This window comes from Ictidomys tridecemlineatus, chromosome 10 (genome assembly GCF_052094955.1).
Source record: "Ictidomys tridecemlineatus isolate mIctTri1 chromosome 10, mIctTri1.hap1, whole genome shotgun sequence".
NCBI lineage: Eukaryota > Metazoa > Chordata > Mammalia > Rodentia > Sciuridae > Ictidomys > Ictidomys tridecemlineatus.
This window is the reverse complement of record NC_135486.1, coordinates 47810557-47836015: the sequence shown is the minus strand read 5'-3', so window position 1 is coordinate 47836015 and position 25459 is coordinate 47810557. Positions and strand designations below refer to the sequence as shown.

General features: G+C 34.1%; 1 long non-coding RNA gene across 1 annotated transcript; it reads right to left on the bottom strand.

Annotated features, from left to right (window-relative positions):
* Positions 1–4483: 4483 nt before the first annotated feature.
* On the bottom strand, positions 4484–25091 carry LOC144367023 (uncharacterized). Its single transcript, XR_013426232.1, has 2 exons — positions 24877–25091; positions 4484–4647 (listed from the first exon to the last, which is right to left on the bottom strand). It is a non-coding gene; the product is annotated as an uncharacterized LOC144367023 (long non-coding RNA).
* Between the last annotated feature and the right edge of the window lie 368 nt (positions 25092–25459).

Below are 25459 nucleotides of genomic sequence, written 5' to 3'. Positions count from 1 at the left end.
TTCACATTGGATTGTGGCATGGATTTACATAATGTACCTTGTGCAAAAATTTCAGCAAATAATTTAGTTTATAGTGGTCCTAGGTTGGTAGTGACTCCAAGAATATGGATAAAACAAAAAAATACATTACATATGGAGAAATATTGTTTTAACTTAGGTTCTGAATACTCACACAGCAAAATTCCAGTGATTTATAGCAAAACAGCCAAAGAAAGAAAGAAAGAAAGAAAAAAGATCTTGCATCACTAGTTAAGGTCAGCAGAAACATCAAACTAAAGAAGCAATTCCACAAAGATATTAAATTTTCTTTATGGAATAAAGAATAAAATAAGTATATTTAAGGTCATAAAATGACAAATCAAAAGTATGAGTAAAAAGAGTTTATGAGGAAAGTCACATGGTAGATATGGAACTAACTCAAATGAAACTTCTAGAAATGAATATATATATATATATATTGTATGTGCGCATTTGTTAGTCAGCTTTTTGTTGCCATGATAAATATCTGAGAAAAACAACTTAGAGGCAGAAATACTCCTTTTGGCTAATGGTTTCAGTTCATGGTTGTCTAGCCCCACTGTTCTGGGGCTGGGTGAGGCAGAATGTCATGGCAGAGGGGTGTGGTGGGGGGAAACTGCCCAACTCCCATTAGCCTGGAAGCTGAGATTAGAAAGGGGTCAGAGAGAAGATAAACCCTTCCAGAATAGGCAGCTAGGTCTTATACAACTAGAAGTTAGCTACTTCCTCCAACTAGGTCTTATCTCTCATTAGTTCATTCAGCATTTAATGGATTAATCCACTGAGGAGGTCATAGACCTCCTGATCCAGTCATTTCCCAAAAGCCCCACCTCTGAACCTTGAGACTTTTGAGGATATTATAGACCAAACTGTAACAATAACAATACATACATACATACATACACACAGACACACATATATTTCTATGTGTATAAACACATACATACATATTTCTAAATATGTATACATTTATACACACACACACACACACACACACATATATATATATATATATACACACACATATACACTTATGTAAATACAAATTGTGTATAAATTTTAAAGCTTAATGGTTGGAATAAATAGTTTAAATGCAGATGAAGGTATAATAAGCACACAAATAATGGAAAGTATGAATAACTGAGATGATATCATTCTAAATAGATTTCAGAGGGAGAAAAGAGAAAGGAGATACACAGTATTCTGATTTACAATGCTTGAGAACATTCTAGAATTGGTAACAAGACATCAAATTTGTGATTGAAGAAGTATTATATAACTCAAGCCAGATAAATATGAAATCTACATCCAAAACTGCAGAATAACTAATAACTAAGAAGGTTTATCAGTAACAAATCTCCAATAAAAAAAATTTAATGGGTTCATTTCAAGAAGAAGGAAATCAATTTTGAGAAAAAGAGCTATGATACAGAAAGGCAATAAAAAGTTCAAAAATATTAGAAGTATTAAAGGTCCAAAAGTATTACAGCAAAATTTAAAAAAACCCTGATATATATTGTTAACAAGGAAGATATATAAATTCTAAAGCACAGAAAGGTTGAAAATAAAAACACAGAAAAATATATGCTAGGTGTTGGTAAAGATGGCGCCCAGAGTGCTTCTCTTCTAGGAGCTCAAGTCCATGAAGCACTGAATGCGTGCGAACTGTCACCTCCAATCCCTGTGGAATGGCTCCAACTTTGAATGGCGCACCTCCAATCCCTGAAGTGGTGCAAACTCTCTCGGACAATGAAGAAGTAACAGCCCACTTGCTCCTCCTCATCCTGCGTTAAGCCCATAAATATCAATACCCTGTCCATGCGCTCTCTTACTCTTACTCTCTCACTCTCCCTCTCTCTCTTACCCTTTCCTCTCTCTCTCTCTCCCCCCCTCTTCTCTGTCTTTTCCCCTTCCTCTCTCTCTCCCCCCTCTCCTCTCTCTCTCTTTCTCTCTCTCTTTCTCTCTCTCCCTCCTCCCTTCTCTTCTGCAACTGGCCACTAAGGTCCTGCTAATAAAATCTCAGACAGGTAAGCAGTTGTTTTGGCTTGTTGAGTTTATGGAGCTTTTCCATCATCCTTTACACTAGGTAAGTAATATAGGCTTGGACATCAAAGCTAATGTTGGAATAATTAGACATTAAGACACGAAAATTATAAGACAAAGAAAGTAAAGAGGGTTACCACAGCTGGCTACAGTGGTGCATGCCTGGAATCCCAGCAGCTGGGGAGGCCAAGTCAGGAGGAGTTCAAAGCCAGCCTCAGCAAGTTAGCAAGACCCTAAACAACTCAGTGAGACACTGTCTTAAAATAAATTACAAAAAGGGGTGGGAATGTGGTTCAGTGGTTAAACTCCCAAGGGTTCAATTCCTGGTACATAATAATAATAATAATAATAATAATACCACCCGTGAGATAAAATTAATCTTTTATCTTTATAAATTTATTTTCTCAATTTATAACTGACAACCCCAGCCAACACTTTAAACATGACTTTTTAACAAAGAGGAATTAATTATTCCTTCTCTTGTCTAATAATGAGCTTTTCTTAAAAATCTTAGCAAGCATTATCTTTAATGATGAAACATTAATAATATTTCCTTTAAGATCAGGGACAACATATGAATTTTAAATATCATTTCTATCTAAAATTATTTGGGAGAGCCTATCCAGAGCCATAAGATAAACAAATAAACAAATACACACAAAACATAAGTAAAAGGAAAAATGATTAAATAGTAAGGAAAAAAACCTGTTCCTTATTGATTGGTTATATAATTATTTATACAGATTTAAAGAATAAAACAAAAGAAAATTCATAATAAAATTAATGAGAAAGAAATAACAGTAAGCACTTACAGTAACCTGAGAGCCAGGTTTATTCTGGACAAGCTATTGTATATGGGCATTGTAAATGGCACACGGACTGACCGAACAAAATAGGGGGCCCAGAAATAGATACATACTTAGACAGAAACCAGATATCTGACAGGTGATCCAGTGAGTCAGGGAAATTATCTTAAAAAAATCATAATACTACTTCATATAGTAGCTGAAGTTAATTTTAAGATGCTACCATCGAACTGTTAATCAAACTCCATAAAGAATACCAGTGTCACCTCAGTCGTTTCACTGGTCAGATGCAATTCACGGTGTGCAAGAGTGGCCATTGGGAGCTGTCTGCCCAGAGGTAGGCAATAAGGAGCACATTGTCTGCACAAAATAACAATAATAATAAGTTGGTCTTTGTTTCACTGAGTGGAGACAATTCTCAGAAAATTCTAGTGATACTTTCCATGAAGAATTGTTTTCTCTCCAACTTCAAAAGAACTGAGTAGCTAATATTTTTTTATTTTAATAATATATGTTATATATAATATAAGCTTCAAATTAGTTTCTCTTTTTTCTTACTTAGGGTTTTATAATCATTGTATTTTAAATTAACTTTCAAGTTACTTTGGGGAATTACCCATTACATAGTCAGCACCCAACCATGTGTATACTCAGAGAAGAGAATTTACTTCTGAAAGTAAATTTGTAATGATTCTGAATCACTCCAGCTTACTTTGAATCAGTTTTTCTCCAGCCTCTGCAGAGTTACATAGTATTGGGCTGAGTAAATTAGAAAACCAATGATGGTATGATGTTTCTAAAGACAAAGAAACGGACCTTGAGTTACTACAGTGATCATTTTATGTCATCACTTGGAAGATTTTATTTGTGTCCACATTTCACAGTAGTGAACCAGAGGGCATCCATTAGCAATCCATCCATCACAACAACTTCTCTCCTAAGTCCTAACAAACCTCTGATAGCAACATGATCCACATAGTCCCTGCAAGCTGATCAGCATCTGTGGGTGAAATACAAACCCACCTCTGTTCTCTTTATAGGTCTTTTCTAATTCTTAAATCTCATGTTTCGTAGAATAGAGAGAGACCACTTTTATGTATAGTATTATAACTGTTCACCTGCAAGAAGGAAAGGCTGAACCATAAGACCTTTCAATTTTATTTTTCCATTTTAAAATTTTAAAATATTTTCCTTGAAATTCTCTCCATGTAGTGCCTAGCAAGTTTCCTTCTCAAAACCAACAGTATTGACAAATACAATTAGCTGAGACTTTACATGCTCACACTTGTTTCATCTCAACCTCCCCTGCTCCGGCACCTCAGGTTGCTGGATACTGCTGCTCATTCCTGCTCCCTTCCTAACCACTTCCACTTTCTGCTTCCTGATGCTTCTCAGGCTTTTGGGGGAGCAGCCTAAGAAGGACAAAACTAAACAAGTCTTTCCAATTACACCAAAGCCTTAACAATTGCAATTCCTCTCAATCAGGATGGGTGATAATTTAACCCTGCTAACAAATCATCTCTTCAACTTCCACATGAAAGGATGGGAAGAAGAGAAAAATATGAAATCAGAATCAGATGCCACCCTTAATGACTTAAAAAAATGGTTTCATGGACTTCTGTCAAAGCACTCTTTATTGTCACTGATTTACAGTCAACAAGTTTTCTGGTGTTGAGTATTGGAGTCAGACGATCCAGGTGTAAGTCTTGCTCTGTTGCACACTTTCTGTGAGATGCCGGGGAATCTCCCAACATTGAGCCTGTCTTATTGCTTCACAGAACTGGAATCAAACAAGCAAACAGGAAAATCTATGTCAACTAACAGTATACAAATGTAAGACTGTTGTTTAGTTTTTACTTCTTTGATTCTGACCCTACTTGGTAACATCTTAAAATTAATTTCAGCTGCTATATGAAGTAGTATTATATTTTTTTTAAAGAATCTTCCATCATTCAGAAGCTTACTAACTCAAAATGGCTTTCCAATCCATGACGATTTGCCTGTTAAGCATCTTGCAAAAAGCTCTTTTTGCTGAGAGTAATATTCATTCCTTTCTCAATGTTTGGTTTCCATGTGGACGTCCAAGAGTGGATAAGGCTGCGAGCATCTAAAGCAATTATTCTCTTGACATATTTTCATTTGTCAGCTAATCTGTCATTTAAATATTATTTTGTGAATTTGAAAACCAGATATAGCTAGACTTTCATTGGTGGAAGTATTTTGAACACAGCTTTGATGTTTTGGGTATAAATTTTACTTGACTATGATTCTGATAAATATATTGCTATAGATTTTACTGTCTCCTATCCAAGCAGGTGTTGCTTTGATCTTTACAGTTTCTTTGACCAAATTTCTAAAACGGCCCAAGTGACTCTTTAGGGCATTCAGTTATTCAAAGAGACTTTTCTTTCTGTGGCTTGATGGACAAAACATTTTTTTCAATAACATTTTAAATAACATTTCCTTATATTCATTGGAAACATTTTACATACTCATTCTAAAAATTTGTTGAGTCTTAAAAAAGAGAGAAAAAATATATATATAACCCCATTAATGCTATGGCCATAGATAAGTGTCATTTGTTTTTGCTATGTATCTTTTCAAATATTTTCCTATGCCATAATATGTGTTTTATTAAAATTTGATGTATTTTTCATTATTATAAAATAATATGACCTTATTACAGAGAAATTAAAAATATGTTCAAGCTAAAACAAATGAAACTAACTAACCCATAATACAATACCCAGAGATAATGACCATTTAACTTTTAACTGCATACTCTCCCAATCTTTCCTTATGGCTATATACATCTTTTATTAGAATTTAATTGATTTTTAACCCTTTTTTCCTTCACAAAAAAGGATAAAGTTACCGATAATCTTACCCCTCAAAGATAATATTAATTAATATATACTTCTAGGGCTAGACTAGGCTTTTTGTATGCTCCTGTATGATTTTTTCTTACATAAACAGTTTACTAATTCCATTGCTTATAATCTTTTCTAAAATTTTTAATATATATATTGACAGTACATTTTTTTATTAAATATTTTCCTAAAACAGAAGTGTTGATGATTCAAAATGTTAAATTAAATTAAAATACCTTTAATTATTGAACCTATTTCTCATTTGGGAGTATTTAGGATGTCTCAGTTTCTCAGTTATAAAGAACCTATAGTAAATATTGTTCAACTATTTCTTTCTGGACATCTTTTAGCATTTCTTTGAAAATGGAATTTGGAAGGGCTTTTGTCCATATGATGAATTGTTTTCTTGATTTTTAAAATTTTTTTTATTATGATTTTTTGCTTCTGAGTGCATGCTGGGATGGAACTCAGGACTTGAGCCTCTACCACTCAACTACAACCCTGGCCCTCACAAATCTGTTAATAGCTTATATTCCCAGAAGCAGAGTGCCTATTCCCTGCTACATTGCCAAAATTGGCCATTGTAACTCTCTTCTTTTCTTGGGTGTTGAAATGGCAAAGACTTCGATTCTGTTCTTCTTCTTCATTTAATTTGCATTCCCATTGGTCATGTTTTCTATTAAATCATATACTTACTGATATCATGACTGAATCTTTGGAAAATTGCCTCTATGGTAAAAGCAGCAATTCGAGAAGGGGAATTTCCAAGTTCTGAGCTTGCATTTGCATGAAGAAGCCAGTGAATTTTGCATTAAATGTTTATTAGCTCATGTGTTTAGTTATTTGTCATTTGACAAATATTTATTGCACATCTCTGTACTCGGTCTATTTCTAAGAGCTGGGAATATAGAAGTGAACACTATTGATGGGGTGTCTTGTTTCAAGAGATTTTTATTTTCTCATACAAACTACATACATTAAACAAACAATAATGAGAAATGACAATGATGTGACATAAAGATTATAAAAGGAGAAGTTGAAAGTGCTTATCTTGTTGCAATTATACTTAGCCTGACATGCTCTGGTCAATAAGGGTACCATTCCATGAAAGTCTCCTACTTGGTGTGGAAGTTCTCTTGCAAATGGATCGTAGGGGAAGATGGTAAATTGAAGGTGGAAATGAGGAAAGATGGAAGAATTGATTTGCCAGAACTGGAAAAGTCTTGGGAAATGTAGATATATTGCAATCTTATTTCACTGGGCTATACTTAAATCCATTTCTGAGATAAATGTGAGTTTTGTTTTTAGAAACCTGCAGAACAGGAGCATCCCACCATGCCTCACATTGATATATATATACTTATTATGGCTCTGGCTAAATTGGTCTTTCTCTTCAGCTCTTGACACCATCCCTTGACACCCTGTAATCAAAGGCTGTACTCTGGAAAGCAAAAATATCCAGATGATCGAGTCAAGCAAGTGTGAATCTGTGAAGAAGGAAGAAATGGCCACTTTGACTAAAAGTCTCACATCAAGGAAGATGTCTCTGTGATCAGATCGTACCAACTCTTAAGGAAGGGGCTGAAGACTTACCAATCCCAGGTTCCTGAAGCTTCCTCTTTGTTTTTAAAATGTGAAATATGCAGTATATATTAGAGTGTGTGTGTATACATATATATATATATATATATAGTACATATAATATATAGTATAATATATATATTATATAATATTAAAATTAGCACCTTTCACCACCCAGTTCAGGAACACATTGACAGTAATTTTTCAGGTTCCTCCAACCATCTCAAATGACTTCCCTCTCATTCTCTTTCCCACAAATAACTAATTTTCTGACTTTTAAAAAAATAAGCATTCTCTTCCTTAAAAAAATACTTTTACCATTTAGGTATGTATTCGTTAAATTATTTACATTGTGCTTATAAAAAATATATAAACAGCTGGGCGCAGTGATGCACACTTCTAATCCCAGCGGCTCAGGAGGCTCAGGCAGGAGGATTGCAAGTTCAAAGCCAGCCTCAGCAAAAGTGAGGTGCTAAGCAACTCAGAGAGACCCTGTTTCTAAATAAAAAATAAAAAGGGATGGGGATGTGGCTCAGTATTTGAGTGCCTCTGAGTTCAATCCCTGGTACCCCCCCCCCAATTATATAAATAGAATCTCACAGAAAGCATTCAGTTATCCCTTACTTATTTCATTTAATATGATGCTTGTGGTTTATTTATATTTATACCAGTATAGTTTTGTCTTTTTTAAAGAAGAAAAAAGTATGAATGTACCATAAATTACTTATCCAGTCTGCTACTGATATACATTTAGGATATTTATAGTTTTTGGCAATTACCAATTTTATAAAATCTAAGCTAAGAGGAAACAATGCTATACCCCATTCCATCCCATGTGCTCAGATACCACCCAAAGTTCTATAATGATAGAATTGAAGGTCCTATTTGCACTAGATGGCAATCTCAGAGTCCCAAATTCAGATCCCAGTAAGAGACAGAACAGGAATCAACCAATTCAATACATCTAAACAGGCTGGACTGAAAATAAGAAATAACAGTCAAGCTAATTAATGGAACTGTTTAGTTCCAAGATTTTAAACATACTTATTCAAAAACAAATAAGCAAAGCCAGAGGAATTTAGCCAAAGAACTAACTGAGCAAACAAATAATCTCAATAGAAAAGGATTTTGCACTTCAAAATTATTTCCTCAAATAACCATGTATAGAACTGGAGAGAAAAATCATCTTATTAATAGTAAAGTATTAAGACAGGCTGATTGGAGAATTTTAAAACTTGATGGGAGATAGCTTACACCTAGAATGCCAAAGCGGTTATATAAATGATGTCAGATAAACAGAATGACGTTCCCATTCAAATAGATCAAAGCCACATGTTACAAGCTGCAAGACATTATCCAACAGCCAAAATACGCTTTCCCTCCCAGCCCCAATGGAACATCAATGATTCAAGCCCCAAAATACATGAGGCTTTGGACTGGTTCCCTGAAATACAGAGGAAGCATTTTGCACGTGTGACCCAAACAGACTACTGGCTGGGTGGTCTGTGCAGTTCATAGGTTGGAGCAGCCAGGTCCCCTGTGAGGGGATTCAATCTTCCTAGATCCTGTCTTGCCTTTGTGCCAATCCATTTTTATATAGCAGTCAGAAAATGCGTCTGAAAGAGTAAATTGGAGCGTATTACTGTCTTGCTTTAAAACCTTTAATTACTTCACTGGGACCATGAAAAAATCACAGTTTAACTCCTACCACGCCCTGTTAGGCTCTCAGGATCTGACCCCTGGTGCCCTGCAGGCTAGTCACATGTTCACAGCACCAAGCCCTTGCCCCCTGGACAGCCCTTGTTCACCCTGGGGCCCTCACACAATCTGCCCCTGTGTGTGGAGGACCCCTTCTCTTTATGTTTGGTAATGGCATCCTTTCCTCATTCAGTCAAATGTTTCTTCCTCAGAGAAGCCTTTCTGATAGTCAAACCCAAATCCCTTAGCCACACCCCCAAACCTCCCCACAATTCTGTACTCTCTTCCATTACTTCCTATTTCCCTTCATTGTATATATGACAATTTACTTTTTTAAAAAAAAATGTTTAGTTATTGTTGCTTTACTTGAAGAGCTTATAAACTATTTGTTTAATACATCACAATATTCTCAACAGGTGTATAGCACTAGGTATAATGTAATTGCTTAATTACTGTTTCTTGAGTGCATAGATAACTGTAATAATAGATGATTCTTGTATAGTTCCAATGACTTACGTGTTTGAAGCACTGTACATATATAACTCTAAAGCTTATGATGAAGACCCATTTTCTTTCCTGTTAATAAAACTAAGGCATAGAGAGGTTAAGGAACTGGCAGAAATTTAGGGTCGAGGTTAGAGCTAAGACTGCAATGCATGCAATTTGATTGTAGTGACTAAAAATCTCTTCTGGCGTGTTCCTGTCTTAACCCAGTTAATATCCTCAAAATAAAGCATTTAAGTATTTTCAGGATGTTAGATGGATGATTAGGGTCCGAAGAGTCTCCAGAGACTTATAAATATTGCTCAGTCTGTCTACAACATGCTCATGTGGGTTAAGTCCCCACTTCAAGCCCATCAGAGTTTTTGAGTTCACGTGCATGTTCCTGTGTGAGTATGTGTGAATGCATGTGTACTGATAAATGGCAATGTGGCTTAGTCAGCTTAAGAGAGACACAGAAAGGATCAGATGAAAGAGAATGCTAAAAAGGTTGCATTACTGAATACAGTAGTGGAAAAGGATCCTAAAATTTCACTGTGTAAAATAGGGAGATTTCTAAGGGAGATTTAAAACAAAAAAAAATTTATTTTAAGCACTTACTAGTTGGTGGGATAAGCGCCTTTTTGTTTTAAGTCCTCCACATAATGCAGTATTTTATTTTTTTTTCTAGTGCAGAAACTAAGAGAGTTTAGTAACTTTCTTACAGTCTTATAGCTAGTTCAGTGGTTCAGCCTAGTTAAAACTCAACAGCCTTTCTTCTAAATCGCTATCACAATCGCCATCATTTACATGAGGAAACACTTTCCAAAGCAGCAAGGGAGGGATTTTCTTCCCTTCTTCCCTGGGTGCCTGGTCCTGGGAGCTGAGGAAGAAGATATCTGCAGTTTGTGTGGACAGCCTCCATTGCCACCTTGGCATGGGGAGCTCATACCTCCCCGCTGTTCAGGGCCTGCCAATTTCAGAAGCTCTGTTAAAGGCCAACCTCCCACTACGTGGAAGTACATGTAGCCCTCAAGGACAGATGAGCCATGTCACTGGATGCTCCAGGACTTGTCAGAAACGTACTCGCTTGGGAAGGAAACCATTAGAAAGGATCTTGAAACTGAGATGTGGGTTTCTGCATGAGGAAAATTTTACAGGAATTCCTGGGTCTGTTCTGACACTGTCCTCTCTCTGATCCTGAGCCACTCTGGGGACTCACACTTGGCCTACTGTCCAGATGTGCTGCTTCTATCCAATATTCACACTGTGTTGGTTTGTTGACTAGACAAATTTCACTCGGCTAGAATTCATTCAAATATTTAATTTGCAAGGTCAATATTTTTAAAATACTTTTTTATTTATTTTATTTCAGAACTTGAGAAAACCTTAAGAAAAAGTTCTCAGTCTTATAATTTTCCTTTTTTATGTTTAATTAGTTATCTATAATTACTTTTTTCCCTAAGCTTCTTAATTTTTGTTTTTAAGAGAGAAAATTTTTTAATATTTATTTTTTAGCTTTTTTTTGAGAGAGAGAGAGAAAGAGAGAGAGAGAGTAAGAAAGAGAGAGAGAGAAAGAGAATTTTTATTTATTTTTTTAGTTTTCGGCTGACACAACATCTTTGTATGTGGTGCTGAGGATGGAACCTGGGCTGCATGCAGGCCAGGTGAGCGTGCTACCACTTGAGCCACATCCCCAGCCCTCTTAATTTTTTTTAATAGAACAATTCTATTTGGCTTTATCTGATGTTTCCTGATGAGTGGATCCAGGCTCTGTTTTCCAGGCTACAATGAACACCAGTGATGCTATATTCTTCTCAGGTATCACATCTGAAGGGACATATCATCTATCTGCTGACTGGTGATGTGTGCTAATTTTCATCATACAGGAGTTTCCCAATTTCTTTACTAAATAATTACTACTTTTCTCCTTTGTAATAATAAAGTCTATGAAGAGAAGCTTTACCATGCAAATATTTGATTCTTCCCTAGTATTTCCTCCACATTGGGTATCCATTGATGATTCTTGCCTGAACAGTTCTTTACTATGATGGTTACGAAAAAATAATTTTCCAACTCCACTGTTCACATTTACCAGTTAGTGTTCAGTGTTCTGAGGGCAACAACATTCCTTTCTGTTATTATGTATTTTTTTGACTGATTTTATCTTTACATAACATTGTCATTTACCTATTTATAATGACTATGAGCTCATGGTTTCTATAATAAGTGTATGTAGATTTTTTTTGTTGTTGTTGTTGTTCTTATTGTTCAGATTAAGGTTTATGTCACAGAGACATTCCTCATAAATTTTTGATCACTTTCTTTCTTTCTAGCACCATGAGATGTTCCAAGGTCATCTAATATCTATTCCTGGCCCAGGTCTAGAATCGTTTATTTCTCTGAGGAGTCTTGGTTCCCTTTAGTGGTTTTAAAAACCAAAACACATCAAGTGTATTCACTGTTACTATGGCCTTTACTTCAAAGACCTTCCTGGAGAAGTTAATAGAAAGTACATGCATGTATAGAATATATACACCCATGTTTTCATATATACACAAATTTATATACCTGCTACATATGTACATACATATATACAACCACTTCCTATTTTAAAATCCTGAGGTTGCAATGCTACTAGATATTGAGAGCCACAGCTGAGTTGGAATGGCCCCTGGCATTTTGCCAGAAGTAATGGTTGAGAGGAGAGCCATTAAGATGATGCAGGATTGATTCAATTGTGTATAGACCCCTGCTGTCTGCCTCCAGCACCCGATACTTTGGAGTTTGGGGATTTCCTGGGGAGTTCATGTTGGTTGGTGAAGTTCCGGTGGAGGGAGTTCTGGTGTGTGGTGTGCCGAAGGGGGCCCGGATGGGTGGCATTCCAGAGAGTTCCCAGGGGAGTGTGCATGGAGTGCTGTTGGAGTTCAGGCAATAAAGTTTCCTGTTTGAACATACAAGTGCTTTGTGGCGGCAGCTCGGTGATTCGTGCCCAGCCAGACTTCGGCAACTACTCATTCTAATCTACCCCTACAAGGTTCTTTTTTACCTTCATCATTCTACATATAGAGCCTTTTTCCTAGAGTGAGAACCCTGAATCCCAACAATTTGGATGTACTTTTTGCTCAATCTTATAATACATTTGAATGATTTCTGAAATGCCTTGTCCATACACAATGAAAAGAAAATCTACTAAAAACAGTTTAGGATTTTTCAGTTCTTCAAAAGCCCACCCATAGTCAAATATTTTGTTAATAAGTTACTTGCATTTGTTTATCTGGTAGAGTTTTAATCTTCAGTAAAATTATGGTAGTGCTTTGAAACAGAGTGAGTTCATAATATTTTTGAAGTTTTCTTTCATTTTTAATTTTTTTCACCCTTCCTATCTTTAACTTACTTAATTTTTAAAATAAATATGTGACTCATGAACATGCTTGGTATGTTACTACTCAAAAAGACACTACTATGTTCCTTCCATCTCATACCATGCCCACCTGTTATTGTAACTGACCTCATTACATTTTGGGTTTTAAAAATTAAATTTATTTTTAGCTAGTACATATAAACATTAAAATTGAACATATTAATAAGATAATAATGGTCTGATACATATTATGCAATGTTTAAATCAACATAAACATACATTTCCTCAAATATTTATCATTTCTTTGTGGTGAAAATATTGAAAATCTTTTCTTCTAGTTTTTGTGAGCTCATTAAGTGTTTTAAATGGTTATCTCATTAATTTGTCCAATTTTTTGTTAATTACAGCATAATGACTTCAGAGTTATCATATTTAGCATTGCATTTTTTCATTTTTTAAAATTAAGCTTTGAAATATTTCAAATTTATGGCAAACTAAAGAAAATAAGTAAAACATATAATATATGTTACAGGTTTAGATTAAAAAGCAGAAATATATGGCTTTATTTTTATTATGCTCTTGTTTTTGAGGAAAAAAAATATAGATAAGGTCAAAATCCCTTTGCTGTATCCCATATATCCTTGGAGTTCCACAGACACTCTGAGGTATTCAGAAGTGAGTTTACATCTGGCACGGTGGCTCATGCCTGTAATCCCAGTGACTTCGGAGGCTGAGGCAGGAGGATTGCGAGTTCAAGCCAGCTTCAGCAATGGTGAGGCACTAAGCAACTCAGTGGAAAAAAAGAACTAGGGATGTGGCTCAGTGGCTGAGTGCTCCTGGGTTCAATCCCTGGTACCAACCCCCACAAAGAAAAGAAGTGAACTTACCATCTTTCCCATGAAACTATTCACTTCTTGTGTTCCTTGATTCAGTTTCTCACTAGAGAAACCAAGAGATCATTCTTCTCAAACTATTCATGCCTCAAATCCTCATTTCACTGCTGAGGTTTGGGCACCCATCATCTTTTAATTTGAAGGTTATTTTGCTCTCCTGAGTTCCTACATCTAGCCTTGCCTTCAGTCTTACTCATTGCATTGTGATTTTTCCCCCTACATCTCACAGGTGTCATCCCTAATTGCAAAACCCTTCATGGCATCCCATCACTCTTGGTAAAGGACACATAATTACATGTAATACATAATTTGAAAATATTTTCTTGTGCTCTGTGGTTTTTCTCTTTTTTTTAGAAAAATAAAACTTTATAAACTTTATTTTAGATAATTTCAAACTTACACAGAATGATAATATTGATATTATGAACCTTCATGTATCTGTCACCCAAGTTCAGCAATTATAGACACATCATTGTCAAACTTTAGGTTCCATAATTCTTAAGATATGGAGTTGTTATCATTAAAATATGTTGTATTGGGCTGGGGTTGTGGCTCAGTGGTAGAGCGCTTGCCTAGCATGTGTGAGGCCCTGGATTTGACTTTCAGCACCACATATAAATAAATAAAATAAAGTTCTATTGACAACTAAAAAAATTAAAATAAAAAAATTAAAAATGTTATATTAGAAAACATTGGAACACTTTGCCCAAAGAAGTATTAATTCATTAAACTTCTCTTTTACTTACATAGACAAATGAGCAGATTTGATCCCAGGGATGAAAAACACACTTCTTACTATGGATTGGAGACCAAGTTCTTAACACACGGGCTATCAGGAAACACTTATCCAAACTATGCTATCATTCAATACACTTTCTTTGCATATTTGAAAAGTCTATAGGAACTTATTCTTTAAAGCTTTTCAAAAGAAAGTAAATAGTTTCCTACATGCCTATTAGTCCAGAATGTGGGACAAAGGTGTAGGGATAGAAAGGGGGACTTGTTCTGTACATTTTATATAACTTTATCTTACTTTTATTATGTTTTTTGTTTTGTATAATTTAATCTATAAATTTTATAGGTCATGAAATTAAATAAGCATTAGTCTTCTAACCCTTCTGTAAAGTGAGTACAGTTATTTTCATTTCACAGATGTTAAAACTGAGGCAAAGAAGAAATTAAGGTAGGGAAGGGCCTGAAAAGAATGACTTCTACCAACATGGGGTAGAAAAAACAGGGCTGAGTATTTGAAAGCCAAGTTGAAAATTCAAAGTGTGACTTCTATGACTCTTAATAGCATCTTTTATAAAGCAAAAATTCTTAACTGTGCTTATCGATTTTTTTTTCTATCATGGATTTTGCTTTTGGTGTTGTATTTCAAAAATCTTTTCTAAACCCACATTCACAAAGATTGAAGTCTCATGCTTTATGTAGAAGTTTTGCATTTAAGTTTATTGTACTTTCTGGGTTTATGGACATGTGGTACAGATAGACATTCAGATTTTCACACATGTATATCCATTTTTTCCTAGTACTATTTGTTGAAAAGTCCATCTTTTTTTCATAGGATTATCTTTGTCAAAACTTGAAAATCAACATATGGGGCTATTCGTTGCAGTGATCTGTTCATTGAGATGCCATTACCATAATATCTTGATTTCTGTAGCTTTGATCATGAATTTAAGCAGTGTTAGTCCTCTGTTAATTTTTTTGTTTCTTTCAGATCTTTTGCAATTTCATATGCATTTTAGAAACTAATTGTGAATTTCTACAGAGCCCGCTGGTGTTTTGACTAAGACTGTTGAATCTACAGATCAATTTAGGGAAAATTTACAACTTTATCATATTAAGTCTTCTGATATGTAAACACTCTGTATGGTATATGTGTTCCCAACTACATAGGTCCTTTTAATTTCTTTCAAAATTTTTCATTTATTTTAGTGTTATATTTGCATATATTTTATCAGATTTATTTATTAGAATTACCTATTTTGTTATGTTATCATAAGTCATATTTTCTTATTAATTTCAATCTTCATTGTGGCTCTATTGACATATAATTGATTTTGTATATTGATCTTGCCTTGAAAAACTCATATATTATTTAGTGCAGCTTTTATGTTCTTAAATTCCATGGGATTCTTTACATGTATGATTATGTCATTTACAAATAAAAATAGTTTTACTTCTCTTCTTTTCTACTTTTGATTTCTTTATTTGCTTCAATGCACTAACTAGAATCTCCAATGCAATGTTTAATATAGATGGTGAATATGGTGTTCTATAAATATCAATTCCATCAAGTTGACTGAGAGCGTTGTTCGAGTCTTCAATAACTGTACTGATTTCCCATCTTCTTGTCCTACTAATTATTGAGAAGGATGTTAAAACCATTAAGTATAATTGTAGATTTGTCTACTTCTAGTTTTATTAGTTTTTGCTTCATGTACTTTGAAACTTTGTCATCTGTGCAAAACTATTTAGAACATTTATGTCCTCGAGAATTAGTTCCTTTTATCCCTAGTTCCCTAGTTTTATGCTTTACTATAATATAGAATCTGTGTTGTTTGATATTAATACAAGCACTCCAGCTTTTTTAGGGGGGGTGTTATTATGTAAATGTTTTTCTATCATGTTAACCTTTTTCTTTTTTGTTATATTAAAAGTTGATTACTTGTTGGCAGAATAAGGTAAGATCCTGATTTTGATCTAATCTTATAAATTTTTTAATCAGGATATTTAGCCTATTCTCATTGACTGTCAATATTAATATGTTTAGGTTAATCTACCCTTCTATTTCTTTTCTATTTATCTCTTTGCTTTTGGTTTGCTTTTTCCCTTTTGATTAATGATTTTTTACTATGGTAGAATTATGTAACGTAAAATGAATTATTTCAAGTAATTTAATTACATCATTCAGTGACATCGAGTTTATTCACACTTTTGGGCAACCACGACACCCATCAGTTCCCAGAACTTTTTCGATTGTATATTTTTATAATTAATTTTTACCCACTTGTTGGCTTATTAACTATAACTAATTGTGCTATTTTAGTCATTACTTTAGGGCTTCCAGTATTCGTAATTTAATTTCTCGTGTTATATGTTCAAATTATATCATGTCAGATAAAATATAAAACAGTACACTTTTATTTTTCCACTTCAGGCCTTTGAGTTATCATATACAGTCTGACCTTAAATATGTTATAAATCCTCATAATATTGTTAATTATTCCTGAAGACATTCAATTATTTTTAAGAGATTTAAGTAACAGAAAAAAATTCTTTATTAGTTACCGTTTTCAGTGTTCTTAGGTTTTTGTGGAGCTCCACATTTTCACATGGTATTTTTTTTCTTTCTGTCTGATGTACCTCCTTTCGTATTTATTATGGTGAAGGAACACTAGTGACTTATTCTTATCTATTCTAGCTTGTAAAAAGTTTCAGTTTTAGTTTTGAAATATGTCTTTGCTTGGGAGCAAGTTCTGGTTTGACAAGATTTTTTTTCCTCTTAATATAGAAAAGAATGTTGCTCTACTCCTTTCTTGTTTACATTGCTTTTGACAAAAATTGACTATAATCTTTATCATTGTTCTGCTTTTATATCTGTTTTCCCCTCTGGTTGCTTTGGAATTTTCACTTTATCAACTAGTTTTAAGTGGTTAAATAAAGATTTACCTTGGTGTAATTTTCTTTATATTTATTTGTAAAGGATTTATTGAGGTTTTTAGATTCCTGGGTTTATAGTTTTCATCAAACCTAGCAATTTTTTCTAGTATTCTACAAATAACTCACCCCACTATTTTCTTCATAGACTTTGATTACACAATGTTTGGCTCTTTATAATCATCCTATGTTTACTGATGCTGCATTTATTTTTTCTTTGTAATATTTTGTTCTCTGTGTCTTATTTGGGCAAAAATTATTTCTGTTTCTTCAAGTTCAGTAATCTTTGCTTTGCAATGTCCAATCTGCTACTATGTCTATAAACTGTATCCATTTTTTTTTCCGACATTGCAATTTTTCACCTAAGGATTATTTGAGTCTTTTGTCTATCTTCTATTTCTCAATTAACATGTTCAACATTTTTTTCTAGATTCTTGAATATATGGGAGAAATCATACCTGTTTTGAGATTCTTGTCTTTTGATGCAATCATCTGTATCATTTGTATCAATTCTGTGTTAATCCTATTATCTGGGTCAATTTCAATTTACTGATCTTTCTGTTTATTATTGAGAACATTTGCCTGGTTTTTTTTGCATTCCTGAAAAATTTTTATTGGATGTTAGACATTTTGATTTTTATTTTATAATATTCTATGTACTTTTATATCTTTTGTGTATTTTTTTTATTTATATATGATAGTAGATTTTTATTTATATATGAAACTTCTTATTAAACATATAGAGCACAATTTTTCATATCTGTGGTTGTATACATAGTATAATCACACCAATTTGTGTCTTCATATATGTACTTTGGATAATAATGACCATCACATTCCACCATCATTAATAACCCCATGCCCCCTTCCTTCCCCTCCAACCCCTCTGCACTATCTAGAGTTTGTCTATTTCTCCTACTTTATAAATATTGTGGGAATTTCATTCTGGGATGTGGCTGCCTTTTGCAAACAGTTTAATTCTTTAGGATTTTTTTTCCCTCAAGTTTTGTTAAGCTAGACTAGAGCTGTGTTTTAATCCAAAGTTATTTTTTCACATTGAAGTAAAAATGATTGTTAGTATTCTAATTAATTCTCCCCTAAAGTATGAGGTTTTCCACTTTGATTTATAGTAATAGGTATTATATCTGTTCCTTGGTGATTCTAGGCACTGTTTCTTTAATAATTTGCAGAGTTTCTTTTTCTAGTGTCTTTACATTCATGCACAAGTCAGTATTTATCTAAATTCTCCAGAAATGCCCTTTGTAGTTCTTTGGAGTTTCTTCTCCCTGGGTCTGTCTCCTGTGAACCACATGTTATGACATTAACATCCTTGAAGTTCTAGCTCCAAGTCTTCAATCAGGGAGGCCTCAGATCTGTACCCATATTGACCTTGCAATTGTTACTCCCTGAAGCTTTATCCAAGCAGTTAGCCAGTGAAGTAATAGGATTTATCTCATTTGGGTTTTATTTCAGCTATATTAAATTAAATTTGCCTTAAAAATACCTCTGAATTCCCACATAGCAAACTATAACCTACCTTAAGACTTGAAATGGATTTATAGTGAGTTTACATCTCAAAAAACCTTTCATGTACAGAAAATAAGTAAAAAATGCATTTTATACACCTAACCTACTAAACATTAAGCTTGGTAACACAGTACACTATAGAGTATCAGTTGCAGCTAACTGAGGGTTGCAGTAGCTTCTGCTGCCCAGCTTCATTGAAGAGTGAATTATATCCTAACCGTGTATCACTAGCTGGCAAAAGATAAAAATTCAAAATTCATAGTATGGTTTCTACTGAATGCATATAGTTTTTCATATAATTTTAAAGTTAAAAAAATCATAAAGATGCTGGGAACTATCTATATTCTTTTAACAAGGGACCTGAGTCTCAGACAATCACAGTACCATGATTTAGCCAATCACAAGCTTCCAACTGATCTTGCTTTGTCCATATAAGGCAAATGTAGAACTGCAATCAATCCAGCTGTTCCTGTAAGTCACTTCCTTTATCTGTACATTATGTCCTTTCTCTGTCTAAACACTACCTGGTCATGTTGCCAGGTGGATTCAGAGTGCTGCACAATTCATGAACTGATTGTTGTTCAAATAAACTCTGCTAAGTTTAATTGGTCTAAAGTTTTTGCTGACTATTACAATATTTTTGTAATATTGACAAACAGTATTTTGGAATGTCATAGTTTCATATAATGTCTCCACTTTTACTTGTTTCTATTGGGGATAAGTCCATTTTGTATTACTTCATCTTTTTCAGAAGTCTAGGACTTTGTTTTAAATGTTCTCTAGGCGTTTATAATTTGTAGTCAATTACAGGGACAGTGTCAACAAAACCAAATGGAATGGAATGGAATCATCCAACCAGCTGATATTGATTCAGCTATGAGGGGAAAAAATACTTTATTCTCCTATTCAAGTATTAACCAGGTCTGACCCTGTTTAGCCTCCAAGATCAAATGAGATAATGTGCATTCAAGATAATATGGACATAGAGTTGTTCAATTCTCCATGAGAGAAGTCTAGTGCATCAGAATTGTTTAGAAAAGAGACCAAGTGAATCTTTTTGAATGTGTTAGATTGTGATACTGATCAATATCATTATACAAGTTCTCATGTATACCTTCTTTGTTTTACAAAGCAATAATAACAAGTGGGAAAAATGATTCCTAATTAAGCATTTCAAAAAAAAAAGCTCAGAGGCCAAATGCCTGAAATCTGGACTCTGATTGATGGAAGAATATAGAGACGGTGGATGGAAGTCAGGAATATGGAAAGAAAGGTGATTTTACACACTAAGTGCTCTTCTCAACATTATCAAGGTCATATAAATAACTTTCAATTCTTTTCTTTGTAGTAGTCAGCAAACTCTTCCTATTCTCTACATTGTATAGAATCTTTGAAAACATCATGATAGGAAACAGAATTATATATAGAATAGGGCCTCTCCCTGAAGAAGTTGGAATAGAGCTGAAAGTTCCAGACTACTAAGACAGTTTTGGCTAATCCAAGTCAACATATTATAATAAGTCAATATTTTAATCTTAAGAGGACCATATACAATAAAGTACATTCTAGATACTTTTTATGCATTAACTTACTTAATCTTCACTGTTACTGTATGAAGTGGTTAAGGAAAGTAAAATACAGATAGCTTAAATACCTAGACTCATTGCTTATCATGAAGGATTTTGAGAAGCAGATTTCATCATTCAGGATGAAGCATTTGATTGTCCAAGCTGAAATAAGAATTCTTACTTACGTCTTCTTTTTCTCATAGGAATTCCTCTGGCCAAACATAAGGAAAGTCCATGACTAATTGCAGTGAACTAAGCAAGTTCATTGAATGTTTGAGAGTAGAGGCCCCCACATATGCATGCTTCCTCTTACCAGAAAGTAATTTCCATTGAGGAGAGTCTGTTTTATGTTTTACTGCACCCGCAGCATTTAGAATAGTGTCTGGCGTGTAGTAGCTGTTTAATAAATACTTGTTAGATCAAATGTGGATAAGCTAGTGTGAATGTGGATAAGCTAGTAAGGGCTAAGGAGGATTCAAAATAATCCTACATGTTCTAGTTTCTCTTTTTTCCCCATTATTATCCATCACAAGACACCTATCTGGGATCCTGGTCTAATAAAGAGTTGTACAATATAGAAATTAATTGCTTGCCAGTGACCCAATTTTCCTCACATATAAGGCCATCTAAGGATACCCTGTGTGGCCTCACATTGCCCTGAGGTTGGACCTGTCCCAGGCACAATGAAGCCAGCCTTGCTGAGTTGTTGGAAGAACTGGAAATAGCAGCCGTTATTCTTGGACCTGAGCCTATCCTGGTCTCTTTCTACTGGATCAAGTTTCCCAGCTTATAACTCATAGGACAGCTCTAGTACTCCCAAATCCAACCTTCAAGTTCACGTGCTTGACCAAATAAACTTTCATTTTTCCTACAAAAGTACCTTAAAGACAATGTGACAAATTTAAACCTCACTTCCCTTGCTAAAATTATCCCTCTTTAGGGTAACAATCAGATTTCCAATTCAGTTTTCAGTTGCTCTGCCTATGAAGGTATATAAATTTAAAACAAAGCAGGATGTTAAAACCCTCTTTCTACTATCATAGGTTAGGAGATATTTAAGAGACGGTTAATGCTGATAATGAGTTACTCTTTGGTTTAGACCAAATAGAATGTTACTGTAGAAAGTATTTAGCAGTTCTTGACTCTCCATGTGTAATATGGTTTGGCAGCCAAGAGAGGAAAGGGTGGTGTGCCCAGGAACCAGGAATTACAAGGTCAAACAGAAAAGGCCAATGATGACCACATGGATTGTGGATGCAATAACTTGATCTTCTTGTAACAGAGACACAAAAGTATTTTGGAGTAATATTTACTTTTACTTCAATACTACCTGTGATATAGACTTGTACATGAAATAATTGGATTATTTTCATATAAATAACATCTGACTATGATCCTGGGTGGGAGAACCACTAAGAAATAAAACCAACAATCCATGCCCTCATTTTATCAGAAATTTTGTTTTGATGATACTGCAAAGTCTCCCAACCAAATGGATGAAACATATTACTTATTGTATCACCTTCTAAAATATAAGGGAAATTTTACATCCAAGAAATCACAAGAAGCTCCATAAAATAATTCATTAACAAAAGAGTTGCTTGAAGAATTTTAGTTTTAGTTTCTTTTCAAGGTTACAAATTACATGCTACAGAGAAGGAAAGAGGGAATGAAAGGAGGTAAGAGCTGGAAAATAATCCTTTACTAATCTTTATTTATATTTATAATATAAATAGTATCAATAGTACTATTTATATTACTATATAAATATATAGTACTATGCTATATATTTAAATATTAGTACTATACTAATAGTACGGCTAGTATAAATAGTACTATTAGTACTAGAGTACTATTAGTACCATAATCCATAGAGCCCTCTACATGGGCTATATGTGACCATTTTTTGGGAAGCACCACTTGACAATGGAGACTGGACTATAACTAAAGATGTATAGAGGTTGGTGGAAAGAACACAGAACCAGATATCAGAAAATATAGTTTTAATTCCTGCTTCAATTCTTCTTAATGATGTGTTCTTGGGCATGTCACTTACTGGTTTATGCCTCATGGTTCTCACTGGTTAAAGATACTGCTGTTACACAGTCGACATATTTTGTAAAGCTAATATATACTAAAGTTGTATGTGAAGGTTAGACTGTAAAAATACTAGCAAGTGTTACCAAATCAGTATCTTATTAAATTATCACATTCTTTCCCCTGGGCCCAGGCATATAAGAAAGACTAACATTTAATAAAGAAGAGATGAAAGTTTAAACATTTTCTAATAGTTTTTAAAAATCCTTTATGACTGGATCCTCAAGTAAGAATATCAAAAAAGGCTTAAAATGTGTATCAAAGTCTTCTGGAGTTTGTAGAGAGTTTACAAAATACCTGCTTCATCTTTTATCACAATTGCAAATATGAAAACCACAGAGAAGAAAAATTGTGGACATTAATAATTGTTTCATTGTGGCATGCAATGACTTATTTTCTAGAAATGAACACTTTCAAAAGAATAGGAAGCCCTTTATTTTGGGGAATAAAATAAGGAGGAGGAGGAGAAGGAGAAGAAAAAGTAGGAGGAGGAAGAGAAGGAGGAACAGATTCCTGCTTTCTTAACCTATCAAAGAATGCAAATATTCTGAGGTCTCAAATAAGAGAATTAAACTATCCTAGTTAATTCAGCATAATTGAAACCTAAAAAACAAAACAAAACAAAATCCTCAACATGTTAACTGTATTAGAAGAGTTCACTTAGCAATACACAATAAAAATGTTCATCTTACTTTTTCCTTCTGTAGAAGGAGTTATATTTTTAAGAAATCTCAAGAACTGGTAAAATTTCTTCAGTACCTTGACCCACCGGCGGAATCATTAAAAACTGGAACCGGAAAACACCATAGTGATAGTATAGTCTATGTCCTCAGGTATTTCCCTTCCTACCTCATATCCCAAACTGTTTCATAAATAAAGCCAAATATGGACACAGGAAGTGGATGATTCAATGCCAAACAGGCTAGTTAATAAAAGCCTTGGAACCAGAAATCTCGTCTTTTGCTTTTCTATCAAAAATCCCTTTTAACCAGATTCTCCTTACCTAACCCCTTTGCTGACTACTTCAAACTAAGTAACCAAGAGTCACCTCACATGTTGTTATTTATTTTAGAATTCATATGTTAGAGTTGGTGAGTCATATATTTCACTATCTCCTGTCTTAGATGAAACCACAGAAGAGTAGAAACATTAAGGAAACCTTCAAAGTCATATGGGTAGATAAGGATGAGGTAGGGATGAAATGAATCTCTCTATTTATTCACTTTGGTTCAATATTCTTTGCATCACACAGCTATGTTTTTATCATGTCAGTATCTGAAACATGTGTTCTCTTTAGAACATAGTTATGGTCTTTGGTCATCCCAAAGGAAGCAAAGAAACCTAGAAGTCAATGTCAATTTCACTTGTGCCTCCTTAATCCTTATTCCTATTTGGAAAGGTACAAGATGGCATTTGCCATCAGACATCTTCAGATTTTTTCATATTATTTGTGGATAAATAGCCTTGAAAACACAGTAAAAAGATCTCCTTGAATATTAAACAAATAAATTTGGTAATTGATTATATCACTCCATTCCATGAGATCAGAAATTAGGTAAAATTCATACATAACAGATTTCCATGGATTGAATGAATGCATTACTTTGGATAAAGTCACATTCTAGTTCTAGTTCATGTGACATGATGCTTTCTAAAATGTGCTTTCAACAGAGATGTGCAACAATGGTATCTGAAAACCTAGGATCATGCCAACTGAACAATAAACTAAGTTGCCTGATTTTCCCTCTTTTTAAAATATGTAAAAAAAAAACAAAAGCAAGAATATCAGTGATGGAAAATGAGTGAGATTCCTGAAATTTATTCAGTTTGATTAACGTAGGGCAGATAAATTAAAAACAAAGTTAAATCCCTCCAGTCTCTTAGAGCCATCATTTCTCCTGCTCTGGTAAAATTCACTCTCATGTTTTAAGTCTATTCATCATCCCTGGACTAGATATATCTTTATCTGTTGGTGCTCCCTTTATACCCTGTATGTACATACTTCTACCCAAGAAACTGCCACATAGTTTATTTGTTTATTTCTCTAATTACAGAGAGATTAGAGGAAGAATTTAGTCTTTTTCTTATGCCCATCTCTTGTACTTATCACACAACCAAAGAGACAACTTGGTCTCAATAAATATGCATTTGTTGAATAAAAGTTTGAATAAATAAGTCAACAGTTATCACCATTTGATAATAATGAGCCTGAATGACTATCGTGTTTCTAATTAGTATAGTATGAACATAAATATGTATACATACCCACTACAGTAGCTTAGTCTCAGTACATAATCCATAAAATCCAAATCTTGTAAGAAACAGCATAAAAGCCCAGGAAAAAAAAAGACTATAACATGGCATGCCATTTTCATTAAATTTCAGAAATACAAACTCTTCATCATTTGGGAAATCAGAGACAGATAATGGTCCAATCTCAGCCAAACAGTGCTATTATAACCACAAACAACTGAACTCAATGTGCATTCCAATTTCCCTTGTGATTCCAATTAAGATCACATCAATTAAGCGAACTTATCATTTTGTATCATGGAGCTCTTGAAAATTGCATAAAATTCAAGTTGGCATTTTCTCCCTTCCCCGATAAGGAAAGAACATGATTGCATCACACTGATTGCATATTTAGTTCTCAAAGCAGCTGCACAAACATTACAAGCAATATAGAAAAATGGGGCGGGGGAAACGTGTAGAAGCTACATCAACCAACACATTTCTGAAACAGCATCTTATGGGTAGTTGATTCTAATTAAGAAATGATTTAGAAATATGGATCCGGCGAGGAGTTGGAGCTGTAGGGGAGAATAGGATAATTATAAATTCCCCTCCC